This window comes from Aulostomus chinensis, chromosome 4 (genome assembly GCF_037954235.1).
Source record: "Aulostomus chinensis isolate RoL2024-O1b breed Wild chromosome 4, RoL_Achi_v1.0, whole genome shotgun sequence".
Lineage (NCBI taxonomy): Eukaryota > Metazoa > Chordata > Actinopteri > Syngnathiformes > Aulostomidae > Aulostomus > Aulostomus chinensis.
The window spans coordinates 27,833,800-27,851,231 of record NC_141323.1 but is presented as its reverse complement, the minus strand read 5'-3'; the positions used below and the strand labels follow the sequence as shown (position 1 = coordinate 27,851,231).

Genomic DNA, 17,432 nt, shown 5'->3' with positions numbered 1-17,432 from the left:
CTTGCTCAGACAGCTGCAGAGCTCACCCAGCACTCCATCCATGCCATCAGCAACACAGAGAGCATCCACGCCAGCATCCTCCTCAGCAGCCCTGCCTCAACACCAACCAGAACAGCCACAGCCACAACCCACCAGATTCCAGAAGAAAGAGGAGTCAGGTCTGCCCAAGCAGTCAGGACAGCAGGACAAACGGATTGTGGTTCAACTGCAAACACACACACACACACACACATGCATGTTTTTGCACCAAGAGACTTTTCCTCTTTTTGTTTTTTACTGGTTTTGAACCAGTAGTTGGTTGATGTTGGTTTGATTTGCTTGACTGGTTGTTGTTTGTTTGACCTTTCAAATCCATATTTTGGGTTCTGGCTTGTTCTGCTTTTCATTTTGTGTTTGTATTAAAGTTCTGTTGCTGAAAAAAAGACTTTTTTGTCTTTTTCTTGAAGTAAATATATGAGGGTGGAAACTGACCCATAACACCATGGATGGCACAATAGTTAATAATATTGAAATGAATAATGAATCAAACCAATCCATGTCAGAGATGTGTTCTCACACCCCTCAGTAATGGTCAGGAAACACAACAACCTTTTGTTTATTTCTATGATTTTCTTGAGGTTCATTTGATCATTTTTTAACTGAAATCGAGGGTTTACTGACTAAAAAAAGGTCCAGAGGCCCACAACAAAATATTCAAATCAATATTTCCATGGATAAGGAAGCCTAACAAGGAAACCAAGAGATGGGAAACAACTTGGATGATAGAAAATTGTTTTTAGTTTATTTTAAAGCTGATTGAAGACGTGGGTCAAAACTGACCTGTTAACATCAGAGATGGGAACAGAAAGCGAACACAAGAGGAAGGTTGAAGCTATGAAAAAGGAGTTTGATAAAAATCTTGAACTGACAGTAGAAATATCCTTTTGTATGTTTACCTTTGTTGACAGAAGTCACTTTAGCTTGGCAGTGAAAAGAATCTCTGCTAGCTTGACAAATAAGTGCACAAACTGGGTTCAAGCTGGACTTTGGACACTGGTATCTGCAACAACTCCCATCAACTCCTAATTTGTGTGTACAAAAAAATCATTGAGAAATCAAGGTGAGATCAAAGAAAGAATTCTAAGATCACCCAGGGACGATGAACAGGCTCTACTGGTGCTTAGGACTCTGTTGATCAGCTGCTGAGTTGCTACTTGATGTCAACATTGGTCTGTTTCATCCTGAGTAGTTTGATCATAGCAGAGTCGCTGCATCACTGATCTGAATGTGGACGGACAGATTGACCCTCCACAGCAGACGCATGTGACAGATCTCTTGATGAGACGCCTCAGTCTTCAATTTAGTCGTCGTGTGTCATGCAGTGTTGAGGAGGCCGGCTGGCTGTGGGTAAAGTGGGGCTCAGAGTTTGTGGAGTCGGCTCTGGACTGAAGGGGGTCACTGATTTGTTCTCAGATGCTACAGCTCAAGTTAGCGAGGTGGTGGAGAAATGAGTGAGACCTCTGCCAGCTGGAGCCTCTTGAGTCCCGGGAGGCTTCACTCCTGGAGGTGGAAATGATGAGGAGTTTTAAAATCTGCTCCTCTTTCACGCTGACTTGTTTTCTTGGGTTCCCTCTTTTATTCATGTGTGATTTTAATCTCAGCTCTCTAAACCTGAATGGAGCCAGAACCCATTTTAAAAGAGTTGCTCTTTTTAAACTCCTGGAGATCTAGAGGATCCCTGCCATGTTTGTCCAGGAGACCCACAGCACAACAGTCAGTGAATGGGGATGCAGGCAGGCTTTTAATGGAGGTCATTTGAAGTCCCAAGTCCAGTTGGAGCAGAGGGTGGAGTTTGATTCTCCAGGAGTTTTTTGTTGTTGTTTTTTCACCAGTTTCTTTTGATTTGGAGGAAATCGTTCCAGGTGTTTGAAAGAAGGTGAGAGCAACTTTGGAAAATCGAAGCGAAGTAAAATCTGGTCAACTGGACGTAAGTTTTAAACTACGGTACGTAAACTTACGTCCAGTTGACCAGGTTTTACTTCGCTTCGATCTACGATGACCTGGATGAATGAGAACCTACACAGAAAACTTTGGAAAATGTTCAACTGGTGTTTTTAAATGTCTTTGCACCAACAAATGGTGGACAGGACAGCTTTTGAAACATTTTAATGCCACTGTTCAACACTGAATCTGCTGGTTTCCTGTTTTTAGGAGCTGATGGGAGCCGCACAGAGAAGCTCTTTTAGACAGGAACCATTCAGAGCTCCATCCTGCTTCTTCCAGCAAGATCCACAGATCCACCAACACACCAGCTGTTTGATGTGTGGAGGCTTTTTACCAGGATTCCTAGACAGCACAGCTGGACTCACTCAACAGCTAACTTGTTAGCACCGACGAGACAGGAGCGCTTCTATGGTTTTACTCAGTGGTTCAATATTTTTAAAAGATGTCCCATTCAGCCTGTGGGTTTTAGTGATCACTCTTCAGTCTCCTGTTCCGTTTTATTAAAATATTCATTTAAAAGCTCCTGAGAGAGAGAGAGAGAGAGAGAGAGGGAGAGAGAGAGAGAGAGGGAGAGAGAGAGGATCAAACTGATCTCAAACTTGACTTCAAAATTCTCTGATTATAATAATTTGTACTCCTTGATAGATTCATCACTACAGTGTCATAGAGGGTCCATTACTATTGCAGTATATTAAAGAATATAAGAACTAGGTTTCCATCCATGGAAATATCATATTTCATGTATTGCAGTATATTTTCAAAGATATAACACTTTAATGTGAGACTTTAATGTCTGTCTTTGGTTTCTCAACTCTGACTCTCCTGTTATTGGTGCTGACTGAATTCTACCACCTGACAGACTGGGAAGGCTCATATTTGTGATGGATCCATCAACACATGAAGATCTTGTTTCAATGTTATAACATTAAGCTCATCTTAGTAAAACAATGAAGTTACCTGAACTAAATTCTTGAAAAAAATGACTGTCACTGACTTAAATAAATCAAATCTACTTCAAAGTTCCTTCTGTTGTCTTAAGTCGGCCATTTTAAGTGTACTTGTAGTTCCAGAGCATTCCAAGTGGAGATGATATGAATCCATTTTGTTAGATGAACTCAGTTCCTCTGCTTTGATGTTGGTGGACTGAGTGGAGTTTGCCTGAACCTGCTTGAACCTGTTTGCTCCTGCTCAGTCCCTCACTCAAGCCTCACTCAGCCTCAGCAGCACCGCTCCACTGAGGACTGATTCAAGTTCCTAGCAACCAAATACAGAGGAGAGCTGAACCTTCTTGCTGTGAGGCCACAGTGCTGACCACTGCACCATTGTGTCCCCTGAAAATGCCACCACGTTGTTGGGATTTTCTGTAAAAGCAAGCACACATGAACATAGCAGCTTCTTCACAGGGCTGGTGGCGCAATGGATAACGCGTCTGACTACGGATCAGAAGATTCAAGGTTCAACTCCTGGCCAGCTCGCTTTAAACTTTATACTGAGAAGATGAAGTGAGAACCACTGCTAAAAGTCCCTGAAATCCTCCAAGGTTTCCTCCTTGTCTGCTGTAAACATGAACACATGCATGGATCCTGCTACCTCTCACATGTTAAGCTGGCACTTGACAGTGACAGCAGGAGAACAAAAAATCCCAAAGTGTCATCAACATTTCCTGGAAACTAAATGACAGAAGCTGTTGAATTTCTGTGTCAGAAAAAGGAGAAAGGAGCCCCAATGAAAGAGTGGTGTGTGTGTGAATGAGAGGACATTGTTCAGTCCACAGACCTGAGCATCGCTGCTCTGACTACCACGTTACCTCCTGGTTATCAGTGTGAAGTCAATGGTGAGGTAGTCAGTTGTTCCTTGTGTTTTATTCCAGAGGCCTGGTAGTTAAACACTGAATTAAATAATTTTAATTCTTTACTTGAATTTTCATGCTGTTTTGCTGGAAATGTTTGACAACTTCTTGCATGTTGGTGCCCCATCACACAAAAAAGGTGCAGTTGTACTCTTTTCACCTCTGACCCACAAACATTCCACCAGTGAACGTCCAGAAATTGAAGCATAAACAGTTCAGCAACAACAAATTCTTCAAATCATCCTCTGAACCGAGAGCCACAGGCTCCTCCCAACATATGCAACACTGCCATTGAACTCTGCTTCAGTGTAACGGTGGTCGAAGGGTCAACATTGAACCTGTTGTATGACTTGAAAATTGTATCAGAGATCTGTGAGCAGGGCTAAATATATGAAAGTGTTGTCATTAACAGGTTGTGCATTTCTGTAGGTCCAAACATATCCTGGAGTCCACCAATGCCAGTTGTGACCTTGTGGGCTCCGGCTCCAGCGCTGTCAGTGAAAAATTACTGACAATCCATTGTCTCCTGGTGAGTCCTGCTGTGTTGGTAGGATGCATCAAATCACTGTGGGAACAAGAGACACAGTGACTGAACTGTAGCCCATCCATCCATCCATCCATCCATCCATCATCCATCCATCCATCCATCCATCCATCCATTCATTCATCCATTTTCTTCCACTTATCCTGTTAAGGGTTGTGGGGTGGGGGGACCTGTCTCCCCAGCTTTCAGCGTGAAGTGGGTTCACCCTGGAGGGGTCGCCAGTCCATTGCAGGGCCAACACATAAAGACAGACAACCATTCACACTCACAGTCACACCTAGAGTCAGTTTAGAGTATCAATCAGCCTCGTCCTCATTCTCATGTCTTTCCCACTGAAAAACTTTCACACCTGAAGTGTGAAGCATCGATAAAAGTTAATTTGACAGCACAACAGAAAATCCTAGTATATCACTGACATATTCTGTAAAAGAAATGATAGAAGCTGCTGAATTTTTAGAATGAGAAAAAATGTCCCCCAATGAAAGAGTGATGATTCTTTATTTTGATTTTGTTCTTCACTCCTACACAAGAGAGGGAAAGTGTCGGCTGGCTAGGAGCAACTGCCTGCTTCAGAATGGGAGGAGCCTCAGGACTTTCCAGTGAGAGCTGCAAACTTCCACCAGCGCCCACTGCCAGCACGTCTTCATGATGGAGCTGAGAAGAACACAACAACACAAGAGCACTGGAGAGGAGCACAACACTTCTTTGCTTCCTTGCCACTCTCATATCTGTCTGTACCATCTGGAGCTGGGGGGAGGAGCTTCACATGTTTTTTCTTGTTTTTTTTTCCAAAAGGGAATGACATGACTTACTCTGTATATTAGTATATGAACTACTGAGAATGTTCATCCCCAGTTTTAAGTTAGAATTAAATGTTAAGTAGAAAAATCTTCCCTCTTCAATCCTGTCACTCAGTGTTGTAAACTGTTTCAAACAAATTCTACTGTTCAACAGTTCAAGTGTTTCTAATGAAGCTGAATGTGCTCTCTTATACTTTCCTCAATTGTGTTTCTTTCATGTCCTCCTGAGATCAAAGACAGAATTCTAGGTACTGTCAAAGCCCTGATGACATCATCAGGAATTCTGACTTTGATCTGGAAACTCTTGCTTTAATCTGAATTTGATCTGACTGAAGTTTTAGTTTAGGTTGCATGAGACTGATGCCCCCCCCCCCCCCCCCCCGTGACCCTTAAAGGATAAGAATAGAAAGAGGATGGAGGGATGGACTTAACACTAAAATCAGCTGATCTGATCCACATTCTAATTGTTCCTTTCCCTCTTTAGGAGTCATGGAGAATAGTAGTGTATATAATAATGTATATACAACCTTGGAGTATCTTTCCAAAGCTTTTAGTATTTCATCTTATTTCTACTTGTAGTTTTAGTGTCTGGATCTTTTCTTTTTATATCCTGCTGTCTGCTCTTTGCTTTTGGAGCTTCCTTCAACAACAACAACGCTTTAACCTCAACGCCCTGGAAGATCTTCTCCAGGAAGTCGCCTTTTTGGTTCCATCAAGGCCTGTGAGGATGGTGAAGAGTGATCCACCACCAGGCAGCACAGTCAGCAGCAGCCATTTTGTTCCACTAGAATCAAGTATGATAGTGAAAGACTGGTGAGTACTTGCTAACGAACACTTCCTGTTTTTATTGCTGTTCTTCCATGAATGTGCTCATGTTGGCTTGTCCCCAACCTCAGTTTCAAAGCCATGATGACACCTTTCATTAACAATCAGACTTATTTTTTCTCTACTTGGACAAATAAGGTTTCAACTGACACGGCTGGCCAACGTCCTGGAGTTCATTCAGCCTGTAGAACCAGGTGCTGGTTCCTTCTTTTACTAGGCAGGAACAGGCAGCAGATCCAAGATCAGTAGGCGAAGATGTCTGCTTTGACTGGTAGGAGGAAAGAGAGCAGGAGAGCTGGTCAGAGACAAAGACAGATAATGAAGAAGGACTGCTGTATTCTGCTAGCACATGCTAGTCACAGTCAGAGATAATGAGTCTCAGCAGGGAAAGATTCATCACTGATTTCAGAAGATAATTGGACGTTCACTGGAAGACTATGAATGTTTGTGGGTCAGAGGTGAAAAGAGTACAAGTGCACCTGTTGTGTGTGATGGGGCACCAACATGCAAGAAGTTTTATACATTTTGAGCGAAAAAGCGTGAATCTTCAAGTAAAGAATTAAAATTATTTAAGTAACAATGAGGTCTCTGTAATAAAACAGAAGGGACAATGACTACCTCACCATTTCCACCCCTCTTTAACAGATTCACGTTTCAAAACAACCAAGTTTATTTTATTCCCTTCTTTTAGTAGAGGATGGTTTTGATCCATCAACCTCTGGGTTCTGGGCCCAGCACGCTTCCTCTGTAAATCCATATTTTGGATTCTGGCCTTTTCTGCTTTTCATTTTGCGTTTGTATTAAAGTTCTATTGCTGAAAAAAGTTTTTTTTGCCTTTTTAAACACACACACACACACTTCCAGTGACTAATCCATATTTTCATCACTTAAACCACCACTGGAGTATTGAAAGAGATTCCACATGTTGGTCAACCAGAGAAGCTTCACCTGGTGACGCTCATCCAACCATGCATGAAGGTCAAGCTGCATTATCTGCTGTGCTCATTAGCAGGGGAATTAGCTGAAATGGTCAGTATCAGTAACAGGGTGACACTTTATCACAGCAGTGGACAAACATCAGCATTCATCACACAGCAGCTCCTCTGATCAACAGAACAAGCTGAAGTATTCTGGAGAATGAGGGCAAGGATCCCTCTACCTCTCACATGCTAAGCTAGCACTCTACCATTGGAGCTAATTCCCCTGCTAATGAGCACTGCAAATAATGCAGCTTGACCTTCAGATTTGAGGGAAGAAAACCTTGAAACATTCATTCATCTTCTTCCACTTATTCCTGTTCAGGGTCTCGGGGGGAGCTGGAGCCTATCCCAGTGTCTACGGGCAAAAGGCAGCGTTCACCCTGGACAGGTCACCAGTCCATCACAGGGCCAACATACAGGGACAAACAACCATTCACACTCACATTCATACCTACAGTCAATTTCGAGAATCCAATCAGCCTTTTCCCCAAATTGCATGTCTTTAGACTGTGGGAGGAAGCCGGAGTACCAGAGAGAACCCACACAGGCACGGGGAGAACTTGCAGACTCTACACAAGAAGATACTGCACCCAAGCCGGTACTCGAACCCAGAACTTTCTTGGTTTGAGGCCACAGTGCGAACCACTGCACCATCCTGCAGCCCCCTTGAAACATGATGATGTTATTATTTATGTCTTTAATGCACCCAAACCTTTATTTTTCAGGGGTTTTGAGTGGTTCTGGGTCATGAATCAAAATTTGAATTGGACAAAAATTTCATGCAGGGTCACTGGGGCCACACGTTTCATGTTCTCAACAGATTGAAACTGTAGAGTGTGTGACATGTGGTGTGTTTGTCAAGTTCATCAAGGACAGTAAACATGAGAAGGTCTAGATTCACCTCCATCTTTGGAGGTTGTTGAATTTCCTCCTGAGGACCGTCAGGATGTTTCCTTACTTTGCTGTGACACAACAGCAGACAGCAACAAGGACTGCTGTCGTGCACTTGGTAAAATCACCATCTGTAGACTGGACCAATATGCTGATGTGATCCTTTGATTAGTTTCGGATCAGTCAGAGATCAAAGACTGAAGCAGGAGATCAATGCTCAGAATTCAGAGATCAAAGACTCCTGGAGCGTTGCCCTCTCTTGTCTTTGGGCCTGGATGTTAATGAATGTTTTACACATTTCTTTTTAAGAAAAAACTTGCATGACATTTCAAGGAGTTTTTCCTGCCAATACAGGACAACACCCACTCACAAACCAGTGCTGGACAAGTTCCTTCAAAGCTGTAATGCCTTATTTCTTACTTGTTACTGTCATTTTAAAATAATTGGTTCCATTACGATTGTGTCTGCCAGCGCTTGGTGACTGTACAGGAGGTCTGGGGACCGCAGGGCCACAACAAGCCCATTTCCTCAACTCTCCATTTAGTCCAGAGGTCCCCAAGTATGGACCAGTGAGATAAATGTGATCGTGGAGAAGTCTGTTTGTTCTTCAACTGGTCCAACTTGATGGTGAGATCTGTGACGCCATCTTGTGATAGTGGATTAATTCATCTGCTATTTCAACACATTCAAGTTCATTATCCCTACATGTCAAAATACATTTGGTGTGGAGTTTTACTTTCTGGCCTCAATCATAATGTGTGCATTTATTCTTCATGAACATTTCTCAGCTTTGTAAGTTTATGATATTTTGTCTTCCTCTGTTTTCTATTCCATTGTTGTTGATGATTCTATTGCAGGTTTGAGTTCCCTGTTGACTGAAGCAGAAACAGGAACAAAAAGCTGGAGGTGGTCAGAGCTCCAAGTTGGGACGCTGATATTAAAGTAGGAGATGAACACATCCAGGTTAGCCATCACTCTCAGAACCTGCTACTTTACCTCTTCAGAATGTAGCAGCATAGCATAGCTTCATCTCACCAGTTAGTGGCCCACTTTGATGTCTGGGATATGAGGTTAAAGGTTCTTTACAGCTCTGAATGAAGGGTTTATAAAGTGTTAACAATGCCATGAATAACACAAGCATTCAGTAATCCTTGATAAAAGGAGACTCACCATCAAGTTGGACCAGTTGAAGAACAAAAGGACTTCTCCACGATCACATTTATCCTCACTGGTCCATACTTGGGGACCTCTGTACTAAATGGAGAGTTGAGGAAATGGGCTTGTTTTGGCCCTGCGGTCCCCAGACCTCCTGTACAGTCACCAAGTGCTGGCAGACACAATCGTAATGGAACCAATTATTTTAAAATGACAGTAACAAGTAAGAAATAAGGCATTACAGCTTTGAAGGAACTTGTCCAGCACTGGTTTGTGAGTGGGTGTTGTCCTGTATTGGCAGGAAAAACTCCTTGAAATGTTTTTTCTTCAAAGGAAATGTGTCCTTCTCATGTTGAGCTGTGGACATCAGCTGACTGCTTTTCTTGCCACTGCCTTGCTGGCAGGAAAAGCCTGAGCAGAAATGAAGAGTGAGTTCAAGGCAGTAGATTTCACTCCATAGTTTAGGCCTTCATCCAGCAAGGAACCATAAATGATGATGTCAGCACTCCTCCAGCACTGCGATGCAGCTTAGAGAGGTCGGAGAACCATATGACTTCTCTCACTGGTTATTGATGTTTATCTGTGTCTATATATAATTTATGTCATGTATATATTTGTATATTAATATGTTATTCATGTTACATAAAACATGTTAAACACGGAACGGCGTGGACACAACAAATGAGCTGGTTCAGAGACACGAGGCAAAAAAAGCTGGATGAACTCTTCTTCATTCCAAAAATGACTTCACCCTTGAACACTGACGTCAGGTCATTTTATAGGGTCCTCCATTTTTTCATTTATGTGACGTTGCATAATAGGAAATAATTAATTATAAAAAAAATAATATATTTTGATGAAAAATATATTTGATCAGGAAAACTACATCGGGTCAAATATATCCATCGTTAGTGACGGTGTTACTAATTTTAACTTTAGTGCTCTGGTGCTGATTGCCTCATTAAGATCTTCATGAAGAAATAAACTGAGATTTGTAAAAATGTCGTTTTTTTTTTTTTTACAGAGTTGGCAGTTTGAGCATTGAATCTTTCTTTGTGTTGAGAACAAACCCTCAAAGCCTTCATGTTTCAGTTTGCTTCACAGCTAACAGACAAACACCTCTTAGCCTGGTTCTGGTAGTCCAGGTTTAAACACCAACACAAGGATTTTATGCTGATTTCTTCACATGCAGCTGAAATCTAGACTTCAAGTGTTCATGTGAGGTTACAGCTTCACGCCTATTTAGTTTTCAACAAATATTAAGTCACTTTAATGCATTGAGCTCACTGACGAACTTTAGTCTCAGTAGCTGAATCTGTTAGGGGGAAGGCAGTGTGGACCGGCAGGAGCCTCCTACAAAATGCAATGGAGAGAAGAAGAAATCCTGAGGAGTCGCTATGAGATTGAAGTGTTAAAGACGTGGCTCCTTTGGTGGTGATAGGATTTGAGCTATTGACTCTATTTTTAGTTTATTTCAATGTTATTGCAAACATCAGCTGCTCACTTATCAGCTAGCAAGTAAACAACAGTATTGTTCAGTGTGCTAGCTGAAGTAGACCGAGCGGTCAGTTGAGTCTTTATTTCCATGTGTGCTCATGGTAGCAGGGGTTTAGATTTCTAAATGTAACCCTTTTACCACCGGCTCCAATATTAAAACCCACCTTAGGCTTACAGGGAACACTTTAACTCATTTCAAATATCTTGTATGGTAAAAGTCCCATCTGGAATAATTAATATCAATCTAGGGCAATGTATGATTCTCACTCTTAAATATTCAACTGGAGGCTATGGGGAGTACACTTGACCTTTAAACTCTGCTGTAAAGCTTCAGTAACAACACACAAATTCAATGAAACAACACAAGATTTCAGTTGAGAAAATGTATTAAAGGCTTGCAGAAAAACACATTCAAACCTTGAATAAACAAGACTATAGAAAATAAAAAAGAAGAACCCCGGGGTATATTGTTTGTCTTTCTTTCAACTGTCTAATTTTATTTCGAGTGCACTCTTGTTTACTTTCGTTGGCCCGCTTTAGTTGGAGCTCATGATGGAAACCTTTACCAGATCCCCCCGTGTGTCGGTGACGTCAACAATACCGGACCGCAGCCGATGAATCCCTCGCTCGTTGTGGCAGCAACCGTCCCGCTCGCAGCAGCCAGCAGCAACAGACCTCCGTGACTCGGCAGCAGCGGCACGTCCTCCGACTCCGTCGGCAGCAGTGACGCGTCCTCCGTTAACGACTCTCTCCCGAGGCGACTATCCGAAGCTCCTGTCCCGTCCTTGCAGCGGCGTCTCCCTTCAGCGTGGACAGCGTTAGCCTAGCTCCCGCTAGCTTCTGTAACTGGACTTGCCTGGTGCTCAAAACACAATCGGTGGCGGAGAATCCGACTCACGCACTCCGATCACGTCGGTCAATTACAGTTCACAGTCCGTTACCGATAAAAACTCCTCTCCGACGACACACAGTCTCCAAACTCCGATAACGTTACGCCATTCACACAATGCTCCTTCCTCGCGCTCGTTTCTCCCGGAAGTGTAAACACTAAAGGTCATGAACTCACGCATGTAACCTAACGTAATAGAATTACTTTAACATTTTTTAAAGACATTCACACCCCATGAAATGATGTTTTTTTTTAAAGTTACTAATTTTAAGCAAATTTTATACATTTTAATATCTTCTTCATAACAAATACTTATTTATGTAAATTTTAGCTTAACCATGAACTGGCATTTTATTCTTAACTTATTCCGATGAAAATCATGAAATAAATACCACTGATTTATCAGAGTTTTACATAAACCTAGGATTAAATTAAAGCTGCAGTCAGCATTGTTTGGGCCTGAGCCTCCTCCCGCCCACCGGGGCCGAGCAGCAGGGGTCGTCCTGAATCCAGTGATGAATTTTATGAAAGCGGTGGGACTTGTACACTGCAAGCAACTGCTGTATGTTGGCCCTGTGATGGACTGTCGAACTGTCCAGGGTGAACCCCGCCTCTTGCCCGTTGATGCTGGGATAGTCTCCAGCCCCCCCGCGACCCTTAATAGTAAGGAATAAGCGGAAGACAACCATGGACGATAAAGCCTTAAGTAGCAAGTAAGGCGATTGTTAAAGGTACCTGAAGCTGGTAGACTTTAGCTGAAGTTAATGCTAATGCTACCTGACATTCTTGCTAGTTTATGAACTTTAATGGCAGGAGAATAAAGGGAACTATGTTCTTTTTCTGTACTGCATCAAACATGGAAATGAGTTTAGTCTCATTTTGTGTATAAAATACTATCACAACATACAGACACAAGGTTTGATGAAACTTCACTATTTGAGGACATTTTTTTTAAATATATTTTTTCTTTTTTGGGGGGGGGGTGAATGTCCTGAATTATTTTGTTTAATTTATGCTTTTTTTTCCTGATAGTTCATGGTAGCATTATCAGCTTTAGTCAGTAGAGGGCAGTATGACCTTGTCTGCTGCCTCTTGCAGGTTTCAACTTGAATGAGAAAGTTTTTTATCATCCACCAGTAGCGGCTGGCTCATAGGGGGCGCTGGAGTGCCGCCCCACCAGATGTGGAGAGGAAAATCTCTACATGTATTTATACATATATATATACATATATATATATATATATATATATATATATATATATATATATATATATATATGCATATGTTTACAATTTGTATCGTCAATGTCAGCCTTACTTAATTGTGTGTGTCTACATGCAATATGGGTCATTTAAACAACATTTACGCCAACTGACTCATTCAATTAATGGTGAATTTACTCTGATAGACTGTATAATTTGTCTTTAGGGGCGCTTGTCAAAGCGCCCCAGACCTGCAATTAATTAGCCAATCCTGTATGGTTGCTAGGGAAAAAAATTAATAATTGGCCAATCAACATTGCCAAATTTAACGGCGTAGGGGCGCTGGAAAAGTCGCCCCTACGCCAACGTAAAATGCGTGAAGGTTTGGATTGCGAAAGCTAGCTGAGGAGCCCGCGATATTCTTTTTGCGGAGTGAGATTCCCAGATTTCCGATGCCCTACGAAAAAAAATACCGCGAGAAGTGAGTGAGAGAGAAAATGGCGACAACAACGATCGTAGTTCAAGAGCAGCAGTTTCCACCAAATTCGGTGAGATCCCTTTTAAATTTCCCTTTTGCGAGGAGGACCATGGCGGAAAAAATCCGCGTTAAGGAGCTGGGACCGGACAAGCCTGAAATCAACATCCAGCAGCAGTCCAAGGAAAAGGCTAAATCCTACAACAGGACTTTTTGCCGGAGCTGGTTTCAGCGCAAGCCGTGGCTGACGGGTTGTGGAGCAGCCAACGCACTTTTTTGCTTCCCCTGCATCCCTTTCAGGAGTGACCGGTGTGATTCAGCATGGACACAGACAGGAATCACTGACCTAAAGCACCTCTCCGAGCGGATTAAGAAACACGAAAGAGCGAAAATTCACATGGAAAACTGCGTGAAGCTAGCGGTTCTTGGGAAGATTAGCATAGCAACGCAGCTCGATGACAGTCACCGCATCGCTGTAAGGAAGCACAATGATGAGGTAGATAAGAACCGTAACATCTTATCTAAGATAATTAACTGTTAAATTCTGTGGTGCTTTTGAACTGGCTCTGCGGGGACATGACGAAAGTGATTCCTCTGACAACGCTGGAATATTCAGAGGTCTAGTTGACTTGATGGCATCCATTGATCGGTACTTGAGGGAGCACCTTGAAAATGCAACCGTTTTTAAAGGCACCTCGAAGACAGTACAGAACGAGCTCCTGGACTGTATGCTGGCAGTTTTGAGAGAACAGATCCTGGATGAAGTTAAATCGGCAGACTTTTTAGCGATCCAGGCTGATGAAACTACTGACGTTTCAACACAGTGTCAGTTAGTCTTAGTTCTGAGATACATTGACGACCGCCACAATATTCAAGAGCGGTTCTTTGAATTTTTGAAACTGCCCAAAAGCCAGTGCCTTATTGGAGAGGCTGCACAGCATCCTTTCTGAGGGACAAGAAAAGAAGCTGATTGCCCAGGCCTGTGATGGGGCAGCTGTGATGAGGGGTGCCAAAGGAGGAGTGCAGCGAAAGGTACAAGACATCTATCCAAACGCTCACTATGTTCACTGCTATGCCCATCAGTTAAACCTGATACTGCAGCAAGCAACCTCCCACATCCCTCAGAGCAGTCACTTTTTTTCTGACATGGGGGGATTTGCTTCTTTTTTCTCTAAGTCAAGCAAGAGAACTGCAGTGCTTGATGAGATGGTTGCGCACCGACTTCCAAGTGCATCATCAACACGTTGGAACTTCAACAGTCGTGTTAACACAGTTTATGAGCACAAGAAGGATCTGGTGAATTGCTTTCAGGCTATCCGGAACAGTGAAGGGTTTGATAGCCAGACAAAGAGAGAAGCTGGTGGCTATGTGAGAATGCTGGAAGATGAAACTTTTTGTTTTTTACTGGCCCTGTTCCACAAAATCATGCCACATGTGGACATCCTTTACAACCAGCTGCAGAAGAGAAACATTGATGCTGTCTACATGGCAGGAGTCACCCAGACATTCATTGACCACATGCAGGCTATCAGGTATGCTAAATTAATTAATTTGTAGCCTAACCTCAATTTCTCTGTATATGTAGACTTAAATGCTTATATATCATCTTATTTAAAGCATTGATTTATCTGTATAATATAATTGACAGTAATGATATCCACCTTTGGTTTTGTTAATGTATCCCTAACCAGTTTTTAGAACTTACTCATGAAACTTATGTGTTGGGTCAGGGAGGATGTGCCTACTCTGGCTGAGGATGAGGAGTTCAGGGGACCTGCTCAGGAGCCACCCGCAAAGAGACGCAGAACCTTGGGAGAAGACACACTGCACCATTTGGCACTGGAGGTAAGAACTTGCTTCTTAGTGTGATTTGAATCACATTGTTAAATAAAATCAAAATAAGATGTTGGCCATATGATACAGTGGTCCAGACTTAAATGTATATTGTTTTATGATGATGTGAATCATTACAGTATGTTTATTACATAATATAGGCTAGCTCATCAGGTCAATGTATTAAGACAAGTGAAGATGCAATAATTCCTATTTTGTATAATTATATCATTGCATAGGTATGTGACACCATTGTGAGCCATGCCAAGGAGAGATTTAGTTTCACCAAGCATCTTGTCAGCGCCACACTCCTGCAAGGAGACCTGTTCCCACAGCACAGCCGAAAGTTCCCAGATTCAGCACTGAAAACCACAGTGGAAGCCTATCCCTCATTGGACAAGGCCAGACTTCAAACAGAGCTGTCTCTTATCTACGGGAACGAAGAGTTTCAGAGTTGCAGTGGTGCACTGGCTCTCTATCAGGTTTTGATGGAAAATAACCTTCAAGACACGTTCACTGAAACTGTAAGTCTGCTCAACATCCTCATCACCACACCAATGACAACGTCAGAATCTGAGAGGTGCTTCTCCACTTTGAAGAGGATAAAAACTTTTCTTACAAATACCATGGCACAAGATCGGCTCAACGCTCTGGCTATGCTCTCCATTGAGAAAAAACTGACACGAAACATTCCTGGTTTCAACACCAGGGTCATTGAGAAATTTGCCTCCCAGAAAGAGAGACGAGCAAAGTTCCTGTACAAATAACTGCTGAATTCAAACACACACCCAGAAAGACTGAAACAAATAGACAGAGAGACATAGGGACAGAGACAGGTAGACGAAGAGAGAAAGAGAGACGGACACAAAGAGAGAGAGACAGAGAGAGACACACACACTAAGAGACAAACAAACAGAGATAGAGACACACAGAGAAAAGGACACAAAGACGGAGACACAGAGAAGGAGACAGAGACAGACACAGATGAACAAAGAGAGAGACAGAGAGAGAGACACACACACATTGTTGATTTGTATTGTATAGATTAAGCTCAAATCACCTTCTGTAAAGTTAACATCATTGTATAATATTTGATCGCATAAAATTTACTGTAGTTGTAAATTGTTGGGGTTTTTTTTGTCTTTGAAACTGTCGATTTTAAGAAGGAAAGTGAATACTATTTTAAAACATTTAATAATTGTCCGGCTGCTCTTTTTGAATGATTATACTAGACTAGGCACGGAAATGTTTTTGGCACACCAGCCCCACCAAGAATTTTTTTCACCAGCCGCCACTGGCTTCTGTCATTTAGTTTCCAGGAAATGTTGATGACACACTGGGATTTTTTTGTTCTCCTGCTGTCACTGTCAAGTGCCAGCTTAACATGTGAGAGGTAGCAGGATCCATGCATGTGTTCATGTTTACAGCAGACAAGGAGGAAACCTTGGAGGATTTCAGTGACTTTTAGCAGTGGTTCACACTTCAGGTGTGAAAGCTTCTGAGTATAAAATTTTAAGTGAGCGAGCCAGGAGTTGAACCTAGAATCTTCTGACAGTAGTCAGTCATGCTATCCATTGCACCACCAGCCCTGTGGAAACCTCTTAATGTTCATGTGTACTTGATTTTATAGAAAATCCAAACGATCTGGTGGCATTTTCAGGGGACACAATGGTGCAGTGGTCAGCACTGTGGCCTCACAGCAAGAAGGTTCCAGATTCGAGCCCCAGCTGTGGAGTCTGCATGTTCTCCCTGTGTCTGTGTGGGTTCTCTCTGGTACTCCAGCTTCCTCCCACAGTCCAAAGACATCAAGAGGGTACGAGGCTGATTGATACTCTAAATTGACTGTAGGTGTGGCTGTGAGTGTGAATGGTTGTCTGTCTCTATGTGTTGGCCCTGTGATGAACTGGTGACACGTCCAGGGTGAACCCCGCCTCTTGTCCAAAGGCTGCTGGGCTAGGCTCCACCCCCACACACAAACCTTGACATATAATCAGTGGAGAAAAGGAAATTAATCTACACTCATGACTGAATCTGTTTTGAGAACTGAACTGGATATAAACTCTGAGAATTCAGAGTAAGGACCAGGAGGGTGGGACACAATAATAGATAGGAGGAAATGTGGAGTCTGGATTCTTTTCTAGAATGTGATGGCAATGACAGTCCTGCCAAGTGACATCACTGACATGAATGGATGACTTCAGTCACATGACTGGATGACTTCAGTCACATGACTGGATGACAGTGTAGATTCCAATGTAGAGGTTGGGGAAATAGTCTCTGAGAATCCAGCTTGAACCAACGCCCTCCTTGTTCTTCAAAAACCCAAACAGCGACCATCAGTCTCCCTCCAATCCTGTACTTGGGTTCAATGTTGCTGTTCCATTTTGCAGCAGTAGGTGTCGCTGTGATACCAGGTTCAGTTCAAGAGTCCCAACTCCAGCTCATGTTGGTGACCTCAGTGGCAGGGTAAAATGATGCTTCAGTGGATCATGTGGATCAACTCATGTCT

The 17,432-nt window shown here is 42.6% G+C and overlaps 1 non-coding gene across 1 annotated transcript; it reads left to right on the top strand.

Moving 5' to 3' along the window:
- The first annotated feature begins 3,385 nt into the window (after positions 1–3,385).
- Positions 3,386–3,458, top strand: trnar-acg (transfer RNA arginine (anticodon ACG)). The gene has a single exon. It is a non-coding gene; the product is annotated as a tRNA-Arg (tRNA).
- The last annotated feature ends 13,974 nt before the right edge of the window (positions 3,459–17,432 follow it).